Source organism: Protopterus annectens, chromosome 15.part0 (assembly GCF_019279795.1).
Source record: "Protopterus annectens isolate FY-2018-M chromosome 15.part0, PAN1.0, whole genome shotgun sequence".
Classification (NCBI taxonomy): Eukaryota; Metazoa; Chordata; order Ceratodontiformes; family Protopteridae; genus Protopterus; species Protopterus annectens.
In genome coordinates, this window is record NC_056749.1 from 713483367 (window position 1) to 713506573 (window position 23207).

Consider the following 23207-nt stretch of genomic DNA (forward strand, 5'->3'; position numbering starts at 1 on the left):
GGGCTTGTCCAACAAGTACATGCCATAACAGGGAATAGTATATGCTGATATACTGTAACAGTAGGCATATGCATGGGCGTATAACTGAGAATAACATGCCTAAGGTGGTCCTGCTGTGCAATTATGATTTGCATTATGGGATATTGTTGCAAAAATGTGAAATGTACAGTATTGTAGGTAGATATGTCTAACATTTTACATAGCATTACTGTTATATTATGCAAACATCAGGTATGTCTATTGGCATGTACAATACACAATAACAGGATACATACGACTTGTAGTCACTAGACAGTGTATCTGCATGATAGCTAATTTTAATGGAAGAGCTAGTTAATTATCCATGCAGAAAGGACATGTAATAGCTTCATAGGTTCATAGTTAGGTACTATGCTATCTGGCCAAGTCCATTTGTAAGCCTAACTACAGTGTTTTCACTTGTGGCACCTCCCTAGGTTAGTGTCCTGTGCCTGGGAACAGCAGAACCATTCGTTTCCTGCACCTCTGTACAGCAGAGCCCCTGCAGTGATCCCTGGCATACATGTCTGTCTCCCATCCACCCATCAAGGTATCTTTTGAAGAGTGCTAGTGAGGGTCCCTGCCTGATGTACATAGGAATCATGTTCCAAAGCATGGTGAGTGTCCGGGTCAGGAATGTATCTCTCCAGCACGTCCTAGTCATCGTTGCGTTTAGGTACATATCCCACAGCATGTGCCTCTCAATGGCTTTTGCTTATATGGAGCATATCCATCAATATTGTTTTGGATATGGGCCTTGTATGTTCAGCAGAGATCACCTCTGAGTATGCAGTATGCAAATGAGTACAGTTTGGGTTTCTGTAGTTGGGCTGCATACGTCACCCTTCGGAGGTCAGTAATCCTCTTGCTGTGGTAATGTTGTAGTATTTAAAGCTGTTGCTGTTGTCTCGTAAGGTACATCCCAAATGGGGTGTTGTACCCTTTAATGTGTTTCATAAGTCATGAGTAGAGAGGTACAATGGCTGCCTTTATTCTGGCTACAAACCCATTAGAGATTAGGGTGGCCACGTAGAAGGATATCCACGCCACCTTGGCAAGATGGTTATCAAAGGAGTGGGTGCTATCTACTTGGGTTCTAAGATCCCTTATTATGTCTTATGTATGTAGGGGACTACCACCTATGTGATTGTCAGCGGGTGATTGGTGTAATCCAAAGGGGATGTCTATGCACCTTGTGGCATGCAGCTTGAGGCCATGTTATTGACACCAGGTATCTGTCCCAGTGACACCCTTATGGATGGTGTCTGTATCAGCTGGTGAATCAATCATGGCCCCTAGTTTGCAGTCATCTGCAAACCTATTCAAGGTAAGTCCTTCTGTGCTAGCCTGTACATCAGAGAAGCATATACTGAACATGAGGGACCCTATGACTGAGGACTGGGGGATGCCAATTGTAACTGATTTACAGTAGGAACTAGGGTATGCTACCCCCACTGTGTGGGTTCTGTCCGTGAGCCACTTTGCATAACATCTCATGACGTAGGGGTTGATGTGCAGGTGGATGTGTATGTTGACGATACTAGAATGGGGAATGGTGTTGAAAGTCTTTGAGAGGACAAGGTAGGCTGTGTGGACCTCCATACCCTCATCTACTGCCTTGGTAACTGTCTCAAAGGACTCCACCAGGTTTAGGAGTCATGGTCTGGCCCTAATAAATCCAAACTGGGTGGGATCAAAGGTTTTGAGGCCACCAATGTCTCTGTGAATGAGATCCATGATGATGTGCTCTATAGCCTTGCAGAACAGTCTAGTCAGGTGTATAGGGCAATAGTTCCTCTGCTCCATTGTGGCGCCACCTTTGTGGAGTGTGATAATTGTTGCTGTGTGCCATTCAGGGGTCACAATGCCTGATGCAAGGCTATTAGTGAATTTGGTGCCCATGTGGGGAGCCATTTCATTCTGAAGTTCGTGTAAATCGCAGCCTTGGATGTTGTACAGTCACATGGATTCTGTGTTCCTGGCTTTAGAGAGTGCAGCGTTGAACTGCGTAGTTATGACCGCAGGGACTCTGCATTGTTCTTGTATAGATTTGGGCCCTTTAGGGTGTGAGAGGGGTGTAAAGATAGCACTGAACCTATCTGCCATGATGTTGCCGATATCAGTCGGTTCTGTAATGTTCATGCTTAACTGCTGTATGCCAGAGCAGATGTGGGTATTGCCATCGAGAGTAGTGGCATACCTCTAGAATGCTTTGTGGTAGTCCTTGGAATGAGTTGCAGTAATGTTTATGTAGCTAACTTTGGAGGATGTGATAAGGGATCTCAGATTCCTACTGAGGCTGACCAGGGAGCTACCTCACTCATGGGATTGTACTCTACTTTGCAACAGTCTCCTACTTCTGTTGTACATTATGTCCATGGCAGTGGACCACCAGAGTGGCATCCATTTTCTGGTGGGTACCGTCATGGCTCTGTTTGGAATAGCATGATCCATGCAGTTGTGTAAGTGCTAATTAAGTGCAGTTGTGTATGATTCAGCAGTTGTAAATGTATTGTCCATCTGCACGGGTGTCATGACATTTACTACTGCTGTCATAAGAAGCCTGAAGTTGGCTTTGTAGAAATATTGTACTGTATTTTCCATAAAGGGTGTGGTGCCGGGATGTGGATAACAAGGGTGATTAGCGTACCTTTGGATCTGACCAACGAGGAGCTAACCCCAGGTGTGGAACACCAGTCACACATGTTGGTAATGTCCTGGTCTAGGATATTGTTGGCCCTGGTGGTGGTGTGGATAGGTTGATCCAGCTGATTGGAGGTTATGAATCCCAGAAAGTGTTGGCCTAATGTGTCAGTACACGAGTAGGTATCCCAGTTAATGGTGGGGTAGTGTCAGTCGCACATCAGTAGTTTCTGTTTGAACCCTCCTTTCCAGTACACCAAGAAGTGAGGACCGTTAACCGTGGGGTATGGTGTGGAATCTGTAGCAAGCTACAATTTGTATAGCAGTTATGGCCACAGTTAGTTGCACTTGGATTACCTCTGATGCATTGTGCTAAGCAACCAGCCTGGAGGTGTGTATATCCCTGGGAAATATGGACACACCTCCGCCGTGGGTGTTCCGGTCCTGGTTACATGACTGAAAGGTGTGGTCTGAGTAATAGCCTGTTAGTGCAGGGATGCTCTCAGGAGCCTAGAAGCAAGTCCCAGTCACTGCAGAGATATTGAAGCGGTCCATTACAAGAAGTGCCTCGGGTGAGTGCATTTGAGATGAAGATGTCAAGCATTGAGTAGCATTACCCTCAGGTTTTGCTTGCCTGTTCCTGTTATGGTGGTGAATATGTTATTTGAACCGTGCCTAAAACAGGCACTATAGGAGCAGCAATAGCCTTAGACGTTATCCATAATCCCAGGGATGACAGGTACAGGCCATCTGTGTCAAAGCATCGTGTTCAGTTGACCATGTCATTCAAAGCAGACATATACTGGATGCCCTTGGAATGACACCAGAAGCATAGCCAACTGTTGAAGTGAATAATTCAGTCCTTGTTCTGCGTTATCAGTCTGGACGAATGCTGAATGCTTCTCAGGGCTAGGGTGATACCTGCCTGGGCTACAAGATCGGAGAGCTATTCCATGTCTCTGTACATGTAGTCCAGGAAGTTACATCTCAGGGCATTCACACTAACATGGAGAATGACACAGTCATATTGTACCTGTTGAGGAGTGACCTGAGTGTATAGGTTATGTTGCAGATCCTGTTACCCGACAGCCAGCTGAAAGTGGCTATCACCTTGTGTAGCCTGCTGAGTGGGACATCAGTGTGACCGCATACAGAGTCACCTATGACTAGTGTGTTCGGTATGTTATATCACCCTATTGGCTGTAGTTGATGGGCACAATGAGTCTGTGGGCTATAAGTAATTGGTGTTGTGTTGTGTGATGGGGGCTGCCTGCATTTCTGCTTTAGAGTGTTCGGTTGCCTAGACAGAGTAGTATTGAGATGCTCCGTAAATGTTGTAGTCTTACTATGTATGGCCTGTGGTGGTGGAGATCTAGTGAGACTATGTGATGAGTGTGGGGTGGTGCAAACGTTTAACATCCCCACATGATTGTCAGGTTCAGTCTGGGTTGGAGAGAGCTTTACCTCCAACATGGCTACATATGTGCATCTCCCACAGGTTGTAGTGTTGTATGTTAGGAGGGGAGCATTGACTGCGTACACGAGACAATTTCTATATTGCCTCATGATGCCCATATTCATCATATAGACAGGCGATCACACTAGGAATTGACACTTGGACATGCCTGAATATTTAACTATTTCCCACTAGATATTGTGTACAAGAGCTGTTTTACTCTAAGCAAGTGGGAAATGTAAGTACAAACAGTGTTTACCTGCAGGTAATGAGGAGGATTGAGTGCTATAGTAATTAGTAGCTCATGTAGTGCTTACATGTTCTGAACAAGTGCTGAGCATGAATAAGCAATACAGATAGGATGTCGGATAACATAAACACACTGCCCCCCCCCAACAGGTAAACAATCACATATCCATGTACACTACAGAGCCCCTGTAACCATAACTATGATGTTACAAGGTGCACTCAGGCTGCATGGGACCTGTCCACATCCCTGGTTGTATCATACACATATGGCAAAACAGTTTGCTCTACACATACACACATAATGTAAAACATAGCTTCATGTCAGTCTGCGAAAACACTGAATGATGCACACCAACAGTTATCACAACCCACAAAGTGGAGACACCACTCATAATGGGAGACACTGCACTATTACCTTGCTGAGTCTGGTCTGAAAGTCCATGAACCTTAATCAACGTATATGTTATTAGCAGTACAGATGTAGATAACAGTAAGGATGATTTCACACTGCATATCATACCTGTGACAGGTCATAGGACATCATCACCCATACTCAGTATACTAGATGTACCTTTGTATGTCACAGGAGTGTTCTGCCAGTGGACTGTTGACAGAATCAACACTACAAAAGGTGTCTGAGTGATATGTGCATATCACACAAATGGCAGCTACAGTAAAAAAGGGTTAATTCATTGTACTCCCCCTCATGGTAGCCCATACCACACAGACAAATGTGAGGCATCTGCGTATGTAAGTATGTGAATGGCTATGACCTAGGAGCAATAGCTGACTCAGTGTTGTGGACAACATACAGAATGGGCTTTGTGGGTGAGGTGTGTGACATATGTGCACAATCTGACAGCTGCATATTGCATTGTCACTGCTAGGTTAATAACCCTGTACCCATGAGCTACCACCTAGGCAGCGGTCAACATAATGGACACTGTGTGTAAGGGATGGTGCTGTGCAGTTTACCTCCCTGAGCTAGTGATGTCACCAAGCCTATTAGGTAGTCGTATGAGGCAACCCTAGTCATGACAGGGTGCCATCCATGAGCATGCAGATCATTATACAGCCATACTCATCACTCAAGTGACCAATATCGGATCAGATATCACCTTTAAGGGGTATTGCCCATGTTTGGATGGGCGACACCAGCCTTCACAATCCTCACCTCCACTATGTAGCATGATACCTACCCTGCATAAAGACATGTCCAACACTGTGATGTTGGACATGCTACATGTACATATCCTGATCTGAAATACATATGTCATGGACATCCACCTTCCTAGTACAAGGATCGCCACATGCCGGACAGATCCTTATGCCATACACGTTACATACTCCTGCCATACTATACAACCTTGTCCAACAAAGCTGCACATTTCACCTCTGTCAGACATGGTGTGATGACCGCATGGTAGATGTATCATTAACCATCTGGATCAGTTATGTGGCACTGCTTCACCTGGTGCCGGAAACATGGCTGTCGGCTACAGCTAGAAAACCTTACATCCTATGCTCATACATGGCCCAGGGCATACAGACTACTACATGACCTTGGCCGTACATGCTATAGTTGATAACCATCCCTGCAAATACCATCCGGCTAGCCATTGTCTCATGTGTATCACATGTGCAACACAGGTGATACGTGGCAGGATGTTGAACTGCTGTATAGTGCTGTGTAGATGTATATGGCAAAACACATGCATGTAAAGGTTCTCATGCGCATGTCTGCATTGTCACTGCTCATGCCCGTTAAGACAGTGTATGTGTTGATATGTGACATATACACAGCATCGAGGTCAACAGCATTACTGTGGACACATCTAGGCATGTGCTGATAGGTAAGAACACCAGTACAGGCAAACAGACATGTCCACATCAAGACAGCATTCACATCGAGTATGAGCAATGTAATGAGGTGACACACATATATGGTGATGATATCCAATGCACAATGGGTGTTACATGTGTGTGACACAAACATGTCAGTGGTGACAGTGTCATGAAGATTTGCTGAGACAACTGTTCATATGTACTAAAAGTAATACACACGTATGTGCAGCTGTATCTCTGTGCATCTCTGAGATACTGTGACCTGTCTCCATCATTATCTCTTCCAGATATGCCTCGAGCAAGGCTCCCAGCCTATACCCGCTTGGAGGATGAGGCCCTTATACCTTACCTCCAAGACAACTATGATGTCTTGTTTAGCCATGTGCCACAGCATGCACAGCAGCATGATGACCTGTGGCAGGAACTTCGCAGGAGGGTTAATGATGTGGGTGGCCATAACCGCACATACCAGCAGGTGTGCAGACAATGAACGGACCTGATCAGACATGCAAAACAGCGTGCAAATGCAATCACCAAGAAACAAGGTGCAACAGGTGGTGGGCCACCAACCCAGCCCCCATTCACATGTACTGAGCAGCTACTGGCCAGCCTGGGGACACCATCAGAACAGCATCCACTAACTCTAGCTGCCATCGTGGAGGTGGTTGTCTCTCAACCACCAAGCCTAGAGTTGCCTGGTAAGTAACTACTGCACATACAACTATTATATCCCATTTAGTTGCATGTGTCACATCATATGCGAGGCATGTATACACACATGCCACATACTATAGTATGCTACTCTGTGTATGCACACATGTGCATACTCCATAGTATATCCTATTGCACTGGCGGATGTGTTAACATGCACATTGCACCCTGTAGCTGTCATACAGTCGTGGATAATGATCATACTGCTGTGTCACCCCTATATAGGTACCTCTGGCATTCCGTAGAGACAGCAGACCGTTGCAGGTGAGACAGTTATAAGTATCAGGCATGTTAATGCACAGATCTATTCGCCATGTGGCCAGTTAACACATGTACACATAATGTATGGTCCGGTCACAATATACAGGTTGCATATTTAATCCATCACACTGGCTACCCATGTGCAATACTTACAAAGTAAGTGAAACACCGACATGACACCACAGAAACTGTCATTGCTAGATGTGTGGACAGCTGTGCATACAATGGTGGAGGTGTTGTTCAATGTAGGAATATGTACTATACATCAGAACTACACATGTGGGGTACACAGACAGTACTACACAGTGAGCTGGAGTATGGGCAGCCCACAGGATTCACCATTGTGGAATATGCGCCTGCAATGAGTGCACACATTGTGATGTGCCATCTGACATGTCCATGACATGTAGTGGTCTGGCTGCAACATTGTCTCACTATCCCATAAAACATACCCCACATACCAAGCATACAACCCTTTGTCTGCATAACCCTGTGGACAGTGGAGTATCTGACATCTATGGGTGTATGTCATATGGGACAACACAGACATGTGAGATAGATGGCCATCACAACCGTTTGGCCAACACGTTTTCACACATGGCCATGCAGGATGGCCAGAGACATGTAGCAACACACAGTAGATGTGATGTGTTTGTGTGTACACCATGTTGTACATTGGCTACACATGGTCAAACTATAGCCTTTGTTGAATGGTTAAATTGCAGATGTGGAACACTGGACATCCTACAAGCCTGTGCACAGCTTGTTGGAGGCGTCACTTAATTCGACCACATAAGATGTTTTGAACATCATGATTGTGTCACAGCATGACAGTAATCACCTGTACAGCATCCACATACATACACAGACAACCACATCAGGCCACAGATACAGTACACTTCCCTTGCTGCTGTTGGACATCACTGTCAGCTGTGCACCTCGTGTGTGTGGTACACAAAAGTCATGTGGGACATGGTGTATTGACAAGTCTGCCATGTGTGGGCATGGTTTCCAGGCAGCTAAGATATGTTAGCAGATGTGCAGGGGTGTCATCTGTATGTCCTTCGGTGACCTGTCACACATTACACATCATGGTTTAGTGTGTATAAACCTCAGCGACGTGGGTCACAATCCACAGTATATATGTATTGTGTATGCACACAGTCGTGGCTATGCACTGTGTGTGTAATCCACACTGTATAGCAATAGAGACTCCTCATGATTCCATGCAATGTCACTGTGTCTGTACTTCACACTGTATAGCAATATAGATGCCTCATAATACCCTTCAATGTTCATGTAGATCTGCTAAAAGTGCATTTTATCTGTAGGGCATACAGACAACACTGCAATGTGACACAATTACACCACTGTACATGTGTCAGGACACCATTGTGTCAAACATGTATGCATGTCAATGCACACGTCAGCAGATTACATGTCATACTACATGTTAATGTCAAGGCCATATGCCTCACATCAGCCATGTGTACTGTTAACCTGTGCTGGTCCACATGGTGTAACACAGGGATGCATGCTTACTACCATGATTGTGTGAAATGCATGGCTTCTGCTAAGACACATGCTTGCTGTTGTGTGCAACCCAGGGATGTATGATAACTACCACTATTATTGTCTGAGCTGTATGCCGTTTGCTGTATCACATGCATGTTGCATGCCATCTGTCAAATTACATGCATGGTGTGTGTGTGTGTGTGTGTGTGTGTGTGTGTGTGTGTGTGTGTGTGTGTGTGTGTGTGTGTGTGAGTGTGTGTGTGTGTGTGCGTGTGTGTGTGTGTGTCTGTGTGTGTGTGTGTATGTGTGTGTGTGTGTGTGTGTGTGTGTATGTGTGTGTGTCTGTATTGTAATGTAGAGTCTTTGTTTGCCTTCACAGGTGATGTAGGTGTGTTACGCTCCTGCTGTCCATCTGATGTTAGTGTCCCCACAGACTCTAGCAGTGATAATGAACATATGCTTGAGGCACAGGCAGGGTTGTCAGGGGCTGAATCTATGCCATTGGTGGCCATTCTACCTATATGCCCCTCATCCCCGCACACAGTTCTCATACCAACACATACCCCATCACCAGTGGCCATAGAGGACAGTTAGCATGCATACCTCTCAACCTGGAAACATCAAAAATCTGGACAAGGCCCATGAAAAATAAGTACAAATCTGTACACTGATTAACATATAATTTGCATACATAATTATGTAACCCCACCCACTCCACTGGAATTGTGGGATAAACATTCAAACGCAAACTGAACAGAACCAAAATATGGCACCAGAGCCTCTCCTGCAGCCATTTCAATGTCCCATTACTTGGTTATTTTGCCCTATTTACCAAAAACACTATAATGCGCATACTGCTTTAGTTCTACAATGTTTATTTGGATTCATTTAAAATTTTTATTTTACATTTTATAGCATAAACACTACTACTAGACCTCTGCTAAACAAAGCAATACAGTCTCACAATGAAAATAGACTTAATATTATAACTTCTCTGCCCTTGAAACTCCCATTAATTGAAACAGCATTGATACCCACATTCAAAGAAAATGTACCTGGCCAGTGGTTGATAAAGACTACCTTTGGGCTGTTTTCAAATCAATCATAGGCCCCCTTGCACACAAAACATACATGTGTTCTTTGATACACCTTCCTGACAGCATTAAATTATATTCCTTGTATAATACAGCACACTTGTGACAGTGCATTTTAAATTTGTTTTGAACATTTCTACAGTAAGCAATGAAACAAAATGCATGAACCAATAATTGACTAGACTGCCCAATTCAGAACATTTCCATCATAAGTCTGTAACATCTACAATCCACCAGTATCAGTAAATATGCACAATCTCTGCAGAAGCAAAAGTCACATAATTCCACATTAAGGAGACATATAACTAGTGAAGAGGTTGTTGTGCAAACAAACAACTTAATATTTCATTGTTTCATCTAAAAATAATGTGCCTGTTGCCCTTGAGATATAAATTGCCTATGTTGCATAAAAAATGATAAGCTAGTAATATTACAACAGGGAATGGATGGCAAACTGATAACAGGTGCATAATTACTAGGTATCTCTGCCAAAGAAGACATTCTCAGGGCTGCAAAGTACAGTATCAGCAATCTATCTAGATGCTGCTGGAGTAGAACCCACAGCCTTCTATATCAAAAGCAAGCGTTCTACCTGTTGTACTTCTGACAACACAAATGCACATACCATAAGCAGCATTACACTTCTCTCCCCCTGAAGACCTATGCAGCATAAGAAATCTGTAAATAGCCAAAATTTATTGGGAAGGGGACAAAAGCTCAAAACCAGGGACACATTTTAAACATTGCTTGTATGATCTTAGAAAAGTTGCTAGTATAAAATATTTTGTGTTACCAACCATGCATTTCCTGAAAGACAGAAAGACTGAAACTTATTCACTGGATTTGCCAGAAAACAATAATTTTAAGAGGAACTGACCAAAAGTATGTATGAGCCAAACATTCCAGAGAGAGAGGGAGGCACACACACACCTTGAACAGACCTTATAAAATGTAGACCTTGCAGACTGCTTAATTGCAATTGGCTTGAACTGAACGGACCTTAATAAGCATTGGCTAATGGCTTGAACAGACTGATCTTGCTTAAAATGTAAGGTAAAGTACACAACACTTTGGTACAGCAGCAGATAACAGTTCTTTTATGTTTAAATTAAATGCAGATAAAATCGGGCAATACACACAGCTCTTTCCTGTGTAAAACAAATGCAGATAAAATTGGCTAATTGCTTGAACCATTGAATGCACTTTCATAAACACAGTTCTTGGACTTGTAGCACAGCAGATAAAAAAATACACACATTGGCCCAGCCCCGAGAAGCTTGCTTAAATTGCAAATAAAATACACAGTTCTTTCGGCCCTGGCCTTAATTTCACAGCAAAAATATTCTTGGTCTAACAGCACAGCTGACTTGAACAGCAGCAGATAATATACACAGCTTACTTAAATTGTAAAATAAAATGCTTGTCAGATAATATACACAGCTTAATTAAATTGTAAAATAAAATGCTTGTCAGATAATATACACAGCTTACATAAATTGTAAAATAAAATGCTTGTCAGATAATATACACAGCTTACTTAAATTGTAAAATAAAATGCTTGTCAGTTAATATACACAGCTTACTTAAATTGTAAAATAAAATGCTTGTGCAGATAATATACACAGCTTAATTAAATTGTAAAATAAAATGCTTGTCAGATAATATACACAGCTTACTTAAATTGTAAAATAAAATGCTTGTCAGATAATATACACAGCTTACTTAAATTGTAAAATAAAATGCTTGTGCAGATAATATACACAGCTTACTTAAATTGTAAAATAAAATGCTTGTCAGATAATATACACAGCTTACTTAAATTGTAAAATAAAATGCTTGCCAGATAATATACACAGTTTACTTAAATTGTAAAATAAAATGCTTGTCAGATAATATACACAGCTTACTTAAATTGTAAAATAAAATGCTTGTCAGATAATATACACAGCTTACTTAAATTGTAAAATAAAATGCTTGTTTGATAATATACACAGCTTACTTAAATTGTAAAATAAAATTCTTGTTTGATAATATACACAGCTTACTTAAATTGTAAAATAAAATGCTTGTCAGATAATATACACAGCTTACGTAAATTGTAAAATAAAATGCTTGTCAGATAATATACACAGCTTACTTAAATTGTAAAATAAAATGCTTGTCAGATAATATACACAGCTTACTTAAATTGTAAAATAAAATGCTTGTCAGATAATATACACAGCTTACTTAAATTGTAAAATAAAATGCTTGTGCAGATAATATACACAGCTTACTTAAATTGTAAAATAAAATGCTTGTGCAGATAATATACACAGCTTACTTAAATTGTAAAATAAAATGCTTGTCAGATAATATACACAGCTTACTTAAATTGTAAAATAAATTGCTTGTCAGATAATATACACAGCTTACTTAAATTGTAAAATAAAATGCTCGCCAGATAATATACACACCTTACTTAAATTGTAAAATAAAATGCTTGTCAGATAATATACACAGCTTACTTAAATTGTAAAATAAAATGCTTGTCAGATAATATACATAGCTTACTTAAATTGTAAAATAAAATGCTTGTCAGATAATATACACAGCTTACTTAAATTGTAAAATAAAATCCTTGTCAGATAATATACACAGCTTACTTAAATTGTAAAATAAAATGCTTGTCAGATACTATACACAGCTTACTTAAATTGTAAAATAAAATGCTTGTCAGATAATATACACAGCTTACTTAAATTGTAAAATAAAATGCTTGCCAGATAATATACACAGCTTACTTAAATTGTAAAATAAAATGCTTGTCAGATAATATACACAGCTTACTTAAATTGTAAAATAAAATGCTTGTCAGATAATATACACAGCTTACTTAAATTGTAAAATAAAATGCTTGTCAGACAGCAGCAGATTAAGCAAGCTGTGTGTATTCATTGTAAAATAAAATGCACACAATTCTTTCAGCCCCAGACTTACTTTCTCAGCAAAAATAAGTTTGCTCAGACTGTCAGACAGCAACAGCAGATAAGATACACTGGCACAGTAGATAAAATAAAATTGGCCTTTCATACACACAGTTCCCACTTCCCACCCAAAACTGTGTGCATGAGAGTCCGATTTTTTATTTTATCTGCTGTGCTGGTTCTCAGACTTGCAGCACAGGCTAGCAGATAAAAAATACACACATTGGCCCAGCCCCAGCAGCTTAATTAAATTGCAAACAAAATCACAATTACACAGTTCTTTTAGCCTCGGACTTAAATTCATAGCAAAACGTTTCTTGGACTAGCAGCACAGCTGACACACACACACACACACACACACACACACACACACACACACACACAGACCACTTACCTCTAAATAAAGGCTGAGCAAGCTTGTTCATTAATAAACTCCCCACTTTCCTCATAAGTCAAATCTCCAAGCTTCTTCTTTAAACCGAACACAGGTACACAGCGAGCTTCTTGTAAATAAAATCCCCCTTCTTCATTACATCCATTCACATTCACAGCGAGCTTCTTGGAAATAAAATCCCCACACTCCTTGAGTTGCATAACACCTTTCCGGCTCTGGTAACTCCCGCTCACAAAAGCATTTGAACCACAGTCGGAAATATGTGCTACATACGTGCATGGAGCATTCTGACAGGCTGGTGGTGCTGACGTCATCGCACACATGATGACGTCAGCACATGAAGCGGGAAAGTTAAAAACATGAAAATAAAATTGTGAATAAATCGAAAATGAAGAGGTGCCACTCGGGAATCATGGCACCCCATTATTTGGACCCCAAAACTCGGTAAAAACCGAGGAATTCAGGACAGTTGAGATGTATGTTAGCATGTGGTAGCTTGGAACAGGAACATGTGGTGGCTACGGAAAGTGTGTATTCACACCATGGTGTCAGTCAAATGACTGGAGATGTGCCACACAGGCATGTGGCCAGTGCTGCTCGTAGGAGAACCTCTGGCTGACATGCCCCTGCAGGACAGTGCGCAGCAGCTGGTGTCATCAGACGCATGTTTCAGACTGTAATGGCAGCACAGGCATGTGCTGAACGGTAGAACAGAGAAGGGCAGAGGCTTCAGAGGTCTGCTATCTGTTCTTTAAATGATAACATCCAGGCATTGGCAAATGCTCAACAGCAGATTGCTGATGTTTTAGGCAGAAAATTGGGTGACATGGTTGGAATCCTTGACAGTGGCATGACAATCCACGAGCGTGCACTGTCTGTGCTGGAACATCTGGTAGGAGTGAGACATAAGGCACGTGGACGTAGGCCAGCTACATCACCTGGTGCAGGTCTACGTGAACGAGCTACCTCACATGCCCGCTCCCATAGTGGTGGTAGCAGCAGCAGTGTGGCTGGTGCTGCACTATCCACACCAAGACATGGCCCTGGATGGTCCCAATGGGGACACGGTCCCAGTGGACATGTGTCATCGGATAGTACCCAATCTGTACCTCTGCCTGGTAGTGCCCATGCAACTCCTGGCAGGCACAGGTCACTTGTCCGTGGCCGGACACCGTGAGCTGTAAATCCTGATCTGTACAGTCTGGAGCTGTCAATAATACCCCTGTGTAGGCCAGACACATGGCTGAACTGTGTGCACATATACACACACACACCAGAAGCATATGTAGGGCACCGCAACACTCACATGCATAACAACCACACATGGCCAATTAGATCACAGGCCCTAACCCACACACATGATGCCATCCACTGGTGCTGTCTAGGCCCCTGGCAAACATTATCACCCTGTGCATATGATGATGCCTGTGCTGCATCCCTGTCATCCACACCATCAGTGCAGGGACATGCTCATATGGTCTGATGCATAGGGTGAACAGAATAGGGAGATAATTGTAGATTAAAATTGTTGAGCACTATTGACACGCAGCAGACATACCATGTAGTACAGGTTTAGAATGCATTGCTTTCTGTTCACAGTATGTGTCTTGGTAACAACAGTAACAGCATGTTGGTAATAATGTCCTGCTTCCCTCCTTCAGGCCTAATTGCATGTGCCTTTGAGTACCAGTGTTTGCAGTTTCCCATGTGTAAATGTGGACTACTCAGAGGCATGTATGGCAATACCAGCATGCTATATGTAGCTTCAACCTCACTGTTAGAAAGGCTGACATTCCAAAGATGTCTACACATCTACTGATCCAGGACCATGTGAGCTGTGTACTAAGTCACAGTGGCTAGAGATGTGACATCCATACTGGGTGCCATCACAGGTGCAGTTACATTGCGTGGGGAGTTTACATAGCGGTCTAGCTGATGACAAGAGTAGAGGCCAGTTGATAGCTTGAGGCCTCACTGTGTAGCAGTAATACACATTCACATTACAGGATGAGAACACACAACTACACACACACACACACACACACACACACACACACACACACACACACAAACACACACACACACACACACACACAGGTATTCGCACACATGTATTCAGACACAGTAACACGCCCACACTCACGGGGTCAATGACACTGTCACACACACACACTCACACTTGATAGTGTTGAGGTGAGGACCCCTGCCTATGTGGTAATCACCATTACAGTACTGTGCACCCACATGACGCGTCACAGAGAATGAACATGTACAGGTAGTCAGTAATGCCTAAGATCGATGGCATCAACAGGGTAGTAGATTGCATCACCTGGAGGGGTTAGGGGTCCTATCTGTTCACTATGGTAACATACATCCTCACTCCATGGACAAGACAGCCATACATACATACACACACACACTGTGGAGTCCACAATTGAATGCACCTATGTCATGCACATACAGATAGCTCACATGTGTGTGATACACACCCCACCCCTGCCTATGTCTTGTTTTCTACACTGCAGTATTTACAGACCTCTACAACAGTGTACAGGTGCGTGTAACAATTGGGATGTATTCCCCACCATACATGGCATATATGGACACACAAGCAAACACACATGGCAGTACTCTGAGTCAAACACCTGCTATCTTATGATACCTATGACAGACATGCGGCAGTATTGCCCACATTACAATGTGTACCGACGTTACCTTTGGCAATTGTGCTGATATATGCACACGGGAGGTCTTAAGTGTTACAGGTGTCAAGTGATTTACAGTCAGTGGCACCCTGACCGCTGTGTAGGTTGTATGTCTTCCCCTTCAATTAACAGAAACATAGCTTAGTGATTGCACATGTTATGGTAGGATGGCTTGTGACACACCTGTGAGCTGTCTTCAGCAAAAATCCATCTGCAAAGTTGCCCCACCACTTTATGTCCACATATCCATCCATACCTGATGTACATCTTACCGTACTGTCAGTATTTCACCATATACAGTTGGCAATGATGGGGCTGCATTGCAACTGCATGTTGTAGTAAGACACAGATCACCTGCAAACATCAGCTACTGCACACGCATGGTAGCTGAACGCACATCACTACATGTACATGTGTCTAGGTCCTACATTCCTGTTATTTAGTCATGTTTGTAGGCATTGCAATTGGTGGACATGTGTGATGACATACATGACACATGGACTGTTGTATGATATGATAGTTGTCATGGGTAGCCAGTACAGAGGGAATGTTAACTCAGTCAACATTGCTATCACACCTTATGTACTGTTAGCATTCAACAGCCATGGACCTACCTTCCATGTGCATGTGTGTAATTGCTGTAGCCACCTGTCTGCATGAAAGACAGCAACAGCTATGCTATGTACATATGTGTTGTGTGTGTGAGGCATGTGCATATCTACGGCAGGTACATGTATGTCATATCCAAACATGAGTGTGTTTACTGGTGTACAGCAACAGTCATCTGTTACAGCTGTATATAACCCAGGGCCCCTGTTATGTGTACAGCTGACCTGGTTATGAACAGTGGTATCATTGCATTGCATAACACAAGATGCAACTGTGTCAGTACATGGGTAGTCTGCACAGTTGCTGTAGAGCTAGGTACAGTCCACTGGTCATGGGTCACATGGTGTTGTACTAATATATGTTCTGCCACATGTATGGATGTGTGTTGCTGGTCCAAGGACATGGTGATATCTGAGGGCTACATCCTAGAATGCGACTTTTGACACTATGATCTGCACTTGACACATCTGTGATGGCTTTTGAGGGTGTACTGGTCAGTACATGTGAGTGGCCTTCATGTATGTGGGGACACCACCACCTGGAGTGGTCCATAACTGTGTTATGGCCAACATGACTGTATCCAAGGTATGCAGTGGTAGTGCTATTGTGCACAACTGAGCCTTCAGCCAGGTGTTCCTCACTGCACAAATGTCAGTATTCCCCATTATTGGATCTAGATTGGCAGCTGTGATTATAAATGCTACACATCTAACTCTGTTTAGCATACACATACAATGCAGTTGTCCTCTAGGTGTCAGGGTGTTAACCTGGTCTCAGGACATTCGTCTATGAATGGCACTTTATGGGCGAAGTAGCCACTCCTGGCAGGACATCACCACGGGTGGTATTAATGTGCCAGGTTTAGATTGGTACATCTAAGGTGACTGACAGCAGCAGACATTGTGTAGAAGACCGATGTCAAATATATGTAGTGCAGCGTTCATGCTAACAATGGCAACTATCAACACACTGTGCCCTACCATGTTTAGAATCAGAGTGCATACAAAACAGCCCTTTGCTACTAAGTGTGTGAGCATGCCCAGTATGACGTTGTGTAGATGGACACATAGTGCATTCCAAACAGACCTGTGCTACTAAGTGTGTGAGCATGCCCAGTGACACCTTGTGTCGGTTATGTGCCTCTATGTGTATGGGCATGTCCATTGTAACCCTGTATAGCGATAGTGGCCGTCCAGGCAACATATGGCCATACCCCACTTCAGGATGGATTCCTACATTGAACACACTGGTTCACAGGTATGTACATCGTAACTGCCAGCATCCATGTCGATGTCCGCATTCCTAGAAGGTCATATTGACAGTCTTGAAAAGTGTAGTGTCTGTGGCGTGTCTCATATCTATGTAGTGTTGTAATAGTGGTCTGTAGATAGGCAGTTGTCCTGATCACACCACTGGTGTGTGTTTGTCTCCGTCTGCCTGGGGACAGTAATATGCTTTTAGACTGCTCACACTCCATACAATCCCTATCGGTGTCTTTTCCATTGCTGATGATGTCACCCACCTAGAAGTATGCCTCTGGGAGTGCTGTGTCCCAGTAATCTCGATAGTGCATTCTGTAACTCCATAATGTTGTAGTGTGATAAGGTAGTTAGGTCTGTGTTCTAATTCCAGCCATGCCAATTGTGTGTGCATGTTTCCATCTGCATGGGAACAGAATAATTCTTTCAGACTGCTCACACTCCATACAATCCCTATTGGCATCTTTTCCATTGCTGATGATGTCACCCACCTAGAAGTATGCCTCTGGGAGTGCTGTGCCCCAGTAATCTTGTAGCACATTCTGGAACTGCATAATGCTGAAGTGTGATAGAATAGACAGGTAGGTGTTCAATTCCAAGGCATGACAGGTGTGTGTGTTTGGCAGTCATATCCTATGTGTTGGTATCTGAGAGTGGCTAGCTCCAGGATGTGTTGAGTGTGTTTTGTTTTCCTATATAGTGTCCATAAATGTCACAATCACCCAAGAGACTGGGTTGGCAAGACATACACATACATTCACCAACAGGTCTGGTGAGTAAATGTCAGCAGCCCTAATCTTACCCTTAATACAGTCTGACCCATGTGACACAACAAAACACACTTGCCTTGATAGTAACACCAGTACATAATGCAGGAGGCGCATGTGGTTTCCTTTTCATTCTTGTCTAATGCTTTGGTGTCATGGGCTCTGCTGTTGTGATATATATTCTATATCTACGTATGTGTGTGTATATGTATATGTGTGTATGTATATATATATATATATATATATATATATATATATATATATATATATATATATATATATATATATATATATATATATATATATATATATATATATATATATATATATATATATATATATATATATATATATATATATATATATATATATATATATATATATATATATATATATATATATACACATATATATATATGTGGACATTAGCACACATAAATCTACATGATGGAATATATGTCCTATACTGTTGAATGCCTGTGCTGGATGATCTGTATGTGATCACTTCAGATGTATGCATATCTGCCATGTCTTAGTGGTAAAGCACATCGTCTGTGGTGTGCAGGGTCCCGGGTTCGAGGCGTGTAGAGACCAGTTATTTTGTTACTGGGAAGAACAAGGGACATCGAATACGGTGATAGTAAGGCACTTTTAACCAGTTGTGTGCGGATCTGCGTGACAGTAAGCAGTGGTTATTATTTTGGAGGCTCAGTATGGGTCTTGTAACTATGCATTAGAAGACAATACTATGCAAACAATGTGGAAAATAGTGAATCCCGTTTATCCCCAGGGTGTGATGCAGATCCCAAGAGTGTATGCGTATAGATAGCTGGGTGCAGGACTCAAATATAGGTGAAAGCATGGGGGGGATGTCAGGCATACTGTACGTACATTGGAGCCCTGTGTCTCGGGATTGCTCCTGCCTTAGCACGCCTAAGCTAGGGGTGTGTCTATACCTGCCTAGTGCAATTGGGAGGGACAACAGTAGTAGGAGAGTAGTCAAGGTGAGCAAGCTGCGCAAACAGGCGATAATTAGCACAATCAGCAGATTACAGGCCCAACCCGGCCCAGAACACTATGATAAAGTGAGCAAGCACCATACACACGTTTTTTTTCCACCGGTGTATACATGCGGGGAAATTTTACGAAACAATCCAACGAAATGAGAAGGGCTGCAACAGGCAACATAGACCAACATGTGCAGGAGGCTGAGGGTGGTGAGGATGTGAATGCTGCTAAACAACCCTCAGTGAGGAGACAGAGAAGACTGTACAGGCCCAGGGTAACCTACCAGGGGCTACATGAGCTGGAGATAGTGGAGCACTATGGGGTGGACAGAGACCTCCTACAGCAGATTGTTGAGCTGTGCCAGCCACACCTGACACATCGAACAGGCCAAGGGAAATCCATCCCAGTGGATACCAAGGTATGTGTACGCCTAGGTATACTAGCCACAGGTACCTCCCAAAGCACAACTGGAGATATCATGGGGAACTCACAGGCATCTGCACCCGGAGTATTCCACCAATTGCTAGATGCCATGTCACCACATGCCAGTGAGCAGGAACATTTCCTCAAAACACATGAGGTGTTGCCCATCAATATGCATCTCTTCCACCAAATGGCAGACTACCCTGGGGTAGTGGGTGCTATAGCCTGCATGCACATATGCATCAAAGCACCATCCGGTGAGTGGGGTAGGGTCTACATTAACCACAGGGGCATCCCCTCCATCAAATGCCAGGTCATATGCGATGCCCAGGGCATTATACTGAATATGTGCGCTGGCTGCCCTGGAAGCTATGATGATTCTGATATATGGCATCTGACGCAGCTGTACCACACCTTTGCCAATATGGACATCCCTTACGGTCACCTAGTGGGGGATGCTGCGTACCCACTGGAGCCGTGGCTGATGACACCCATCAGAAATGCACACACACCTGAACAACTATGCCATAATGAGGGACACGCACAGGCAAGACATATAATTGAACGTGTTTGGGATGCTCAGGTCACAGTTCCGGTGTCTGGACACATCCGGTGGAGCCTTGCAGTATTCACCAGCTACATGCACCCAAATTGTTATGGTATGTGCTATGCTACATAATATGATCCTGTGGAAACAGTTGCAGCAGGAACAGCAAGGGGCAGGGCCACACAGCCCCCCACCAATGCCAAGGCCTGTACAGGCACAGAGTGACTCAGAGAAGGAACTACCTGATCCGGACCCAGTAGGTGAAAGGAGGCATGCCCAGTATGACCTGGCCTTGGCAAAGAGGCAACACATAGCATATGCACTGACACAGTAGGTATCCAGGGAATGTCACCCTCTCTGACTCGCACAGACAGTAAAAGGGATGCCAAACATGACACTACCTGTGCTCAGCCATGTATAGGAAGTGCACTGTGTGCATCCGACATAGGCAGCCCTCCAGCACCATCCTCAGGTCTGGCACACCCTCATGGTAAGTCAATCAACCTACCAATTGGCAGTTGTATTAGAATGTGTTTTCACCTGTAGCTATGGTATGGATGTGAGCATGCAAGGGAATTTGGTGGCTGAATGTTAGGGCAGCGGACAGTATACATCCATAGTGGCACCATGACATCTGTAGCACATACCGGGTCACAAAAGTAGCCAGTAGTACACAGGGTGTCCTAACCCACTGTGGGTTATGGGCTGAACATCATGTGTGTCCACACAGCCCACACAAGTCTCAACCAGCTGGACAGGTGTATCCAACACAGACAAATGCTGTACAATGGCCTCTGAATATGCCCAATGAATGACCCCACCCTGCACAGACACACACAGACAGACTACAGCAGGCCAGGCAGTTGGATGTAGGTTGTGAAGGCTAGGACATCTGAAACCAATATGTTGGTAATTAAAGCTAGGATCTGGAGTACACTGGTATGCCTCTAGCCAGCACATTAGGTAGGTCCACACACTGAAATGGACATACAAGTACAGTAGTAGCAAAAGTGTGCAACTGTTAGTTGTGCCCCCCTTCCAACGTACACATGTAACAGTCATGTGCGCCCCCCCCCCCGGTGCTGTGTAGGAATGTGGATACAGTTGGATGCCCCCCCCACGCTGTGCAAAAATGTAGCAACAGTCAATGCCACATGACCGATGGATACCCTGCAGACACAGCATGCCACCTGTCAGTGTACAATGCAGGGGTTGGCACCACAGTACTGACTACCTGGACATGTAACACATGCAATCCAGTTGACCATACTGGACATGCTCAAACACATGAAGATAGGATGGTAATGTCAGTCAACATCATGCGTAACGGTCATACTGGGCATGCTGACACACAAACACAAGACGGCCAGGTCTGCAAACACCAGTGGTCCGGACATATCTGCCGGTACATTGCTATACTGTTGGATGACTGTGCTGTATGGTATGTGCGTGGAACTGTCTATTGTCTGTATATTTGCCATGGTGCATTGATAATTCAGATTAGCTGTGCGTGCAGGGTGTTGCTACCAACACTTGCAAGGATGGTTCTTTGTTTGTGGCCAGAACAAGGCCATTGGATACGGAGTGAGTAAGGCACATTGCAGCAGTTGGGAGCGGTTGTGCATGGGTTTGCGTGGTGTTAAGCACTGCTGACCTCTGGTTACAGCTTCTTATACTTGCTTAGACTCCACATTTCTTTAACAATGTAATACTTGTGTACTAGTAGCCAATCATGCTTACACCCGCTCGCTCCCTCACTTGCACATGCACCGACACTGGTGTTTGCATTTGTCACTCACTCTGGGTGGGCGTGATCCCTTGTGATGCCTATTACATCGGACTACATGATTACTGTATTGGGTATGGCTGACCATTAGGCGATGGCATGGCATTCGACTGTACGGAATCGGCAGCATGTCCAGTGAGTTAATCATATTATATGTGTGTTCCTCATATAATCTGCTCCCATCTGGCTGATACATGGGAACCAATACTCTGCAATGCAGACAAGTAAATGTGTTTTGGGAACCACATCCATCTGCCGGGTCATGCTACTGCATACCTATTGTAGGTTTTTCACATTTTAAATTCGCCAAAGTGACACTTTGGGATTAACACCTGTCCCACTTTGCGTGGGACAGTCCCTCATTAGGCGTATGTGTCATGCAAGAATAATCCAGGCATAGCAAATGTCCTGATTACAGGACAATATTATATTCTACATTTCTCTAATAGTTGCATGTAACAGTTATTGTATATATGACACTTCTATAAGTTATGTGAAGTAGCATAAGCAACTGCTGCTAGACTAAGCTTTGATTTGTGCTAATACGTATAGTTCTGTACTATGCATGGCTGTAGGTATGTTCTGACCTGGTACTTCTGACATTTCTACCAAACAGGTCCCACTTTGGCCATTTGGAAAGGTGGCAGCCCTATAGGACCTATATGTAGAGATGTCAGATTTGGCAAGGCAACACATACCCACAGCCAGTAGAAAATTGACTACTTCACCAGTTTGCATAAGTAAAGGTTATTCTTGTAGCATTATAGTTGCTAATACTGTTTCCTATAACATCTAGGTATTTCAGATACAACAAAATCGTTTTATGCAACCACTACAGACAATATATGGATACTTTGCCCGAAATCACAGGTCATGTGCCCTAATAACATTCATTTTGCAGGACACAACTGCCCAGAGGGGAGTGTCCCTCACAAAGGCAAACAGGTGGTA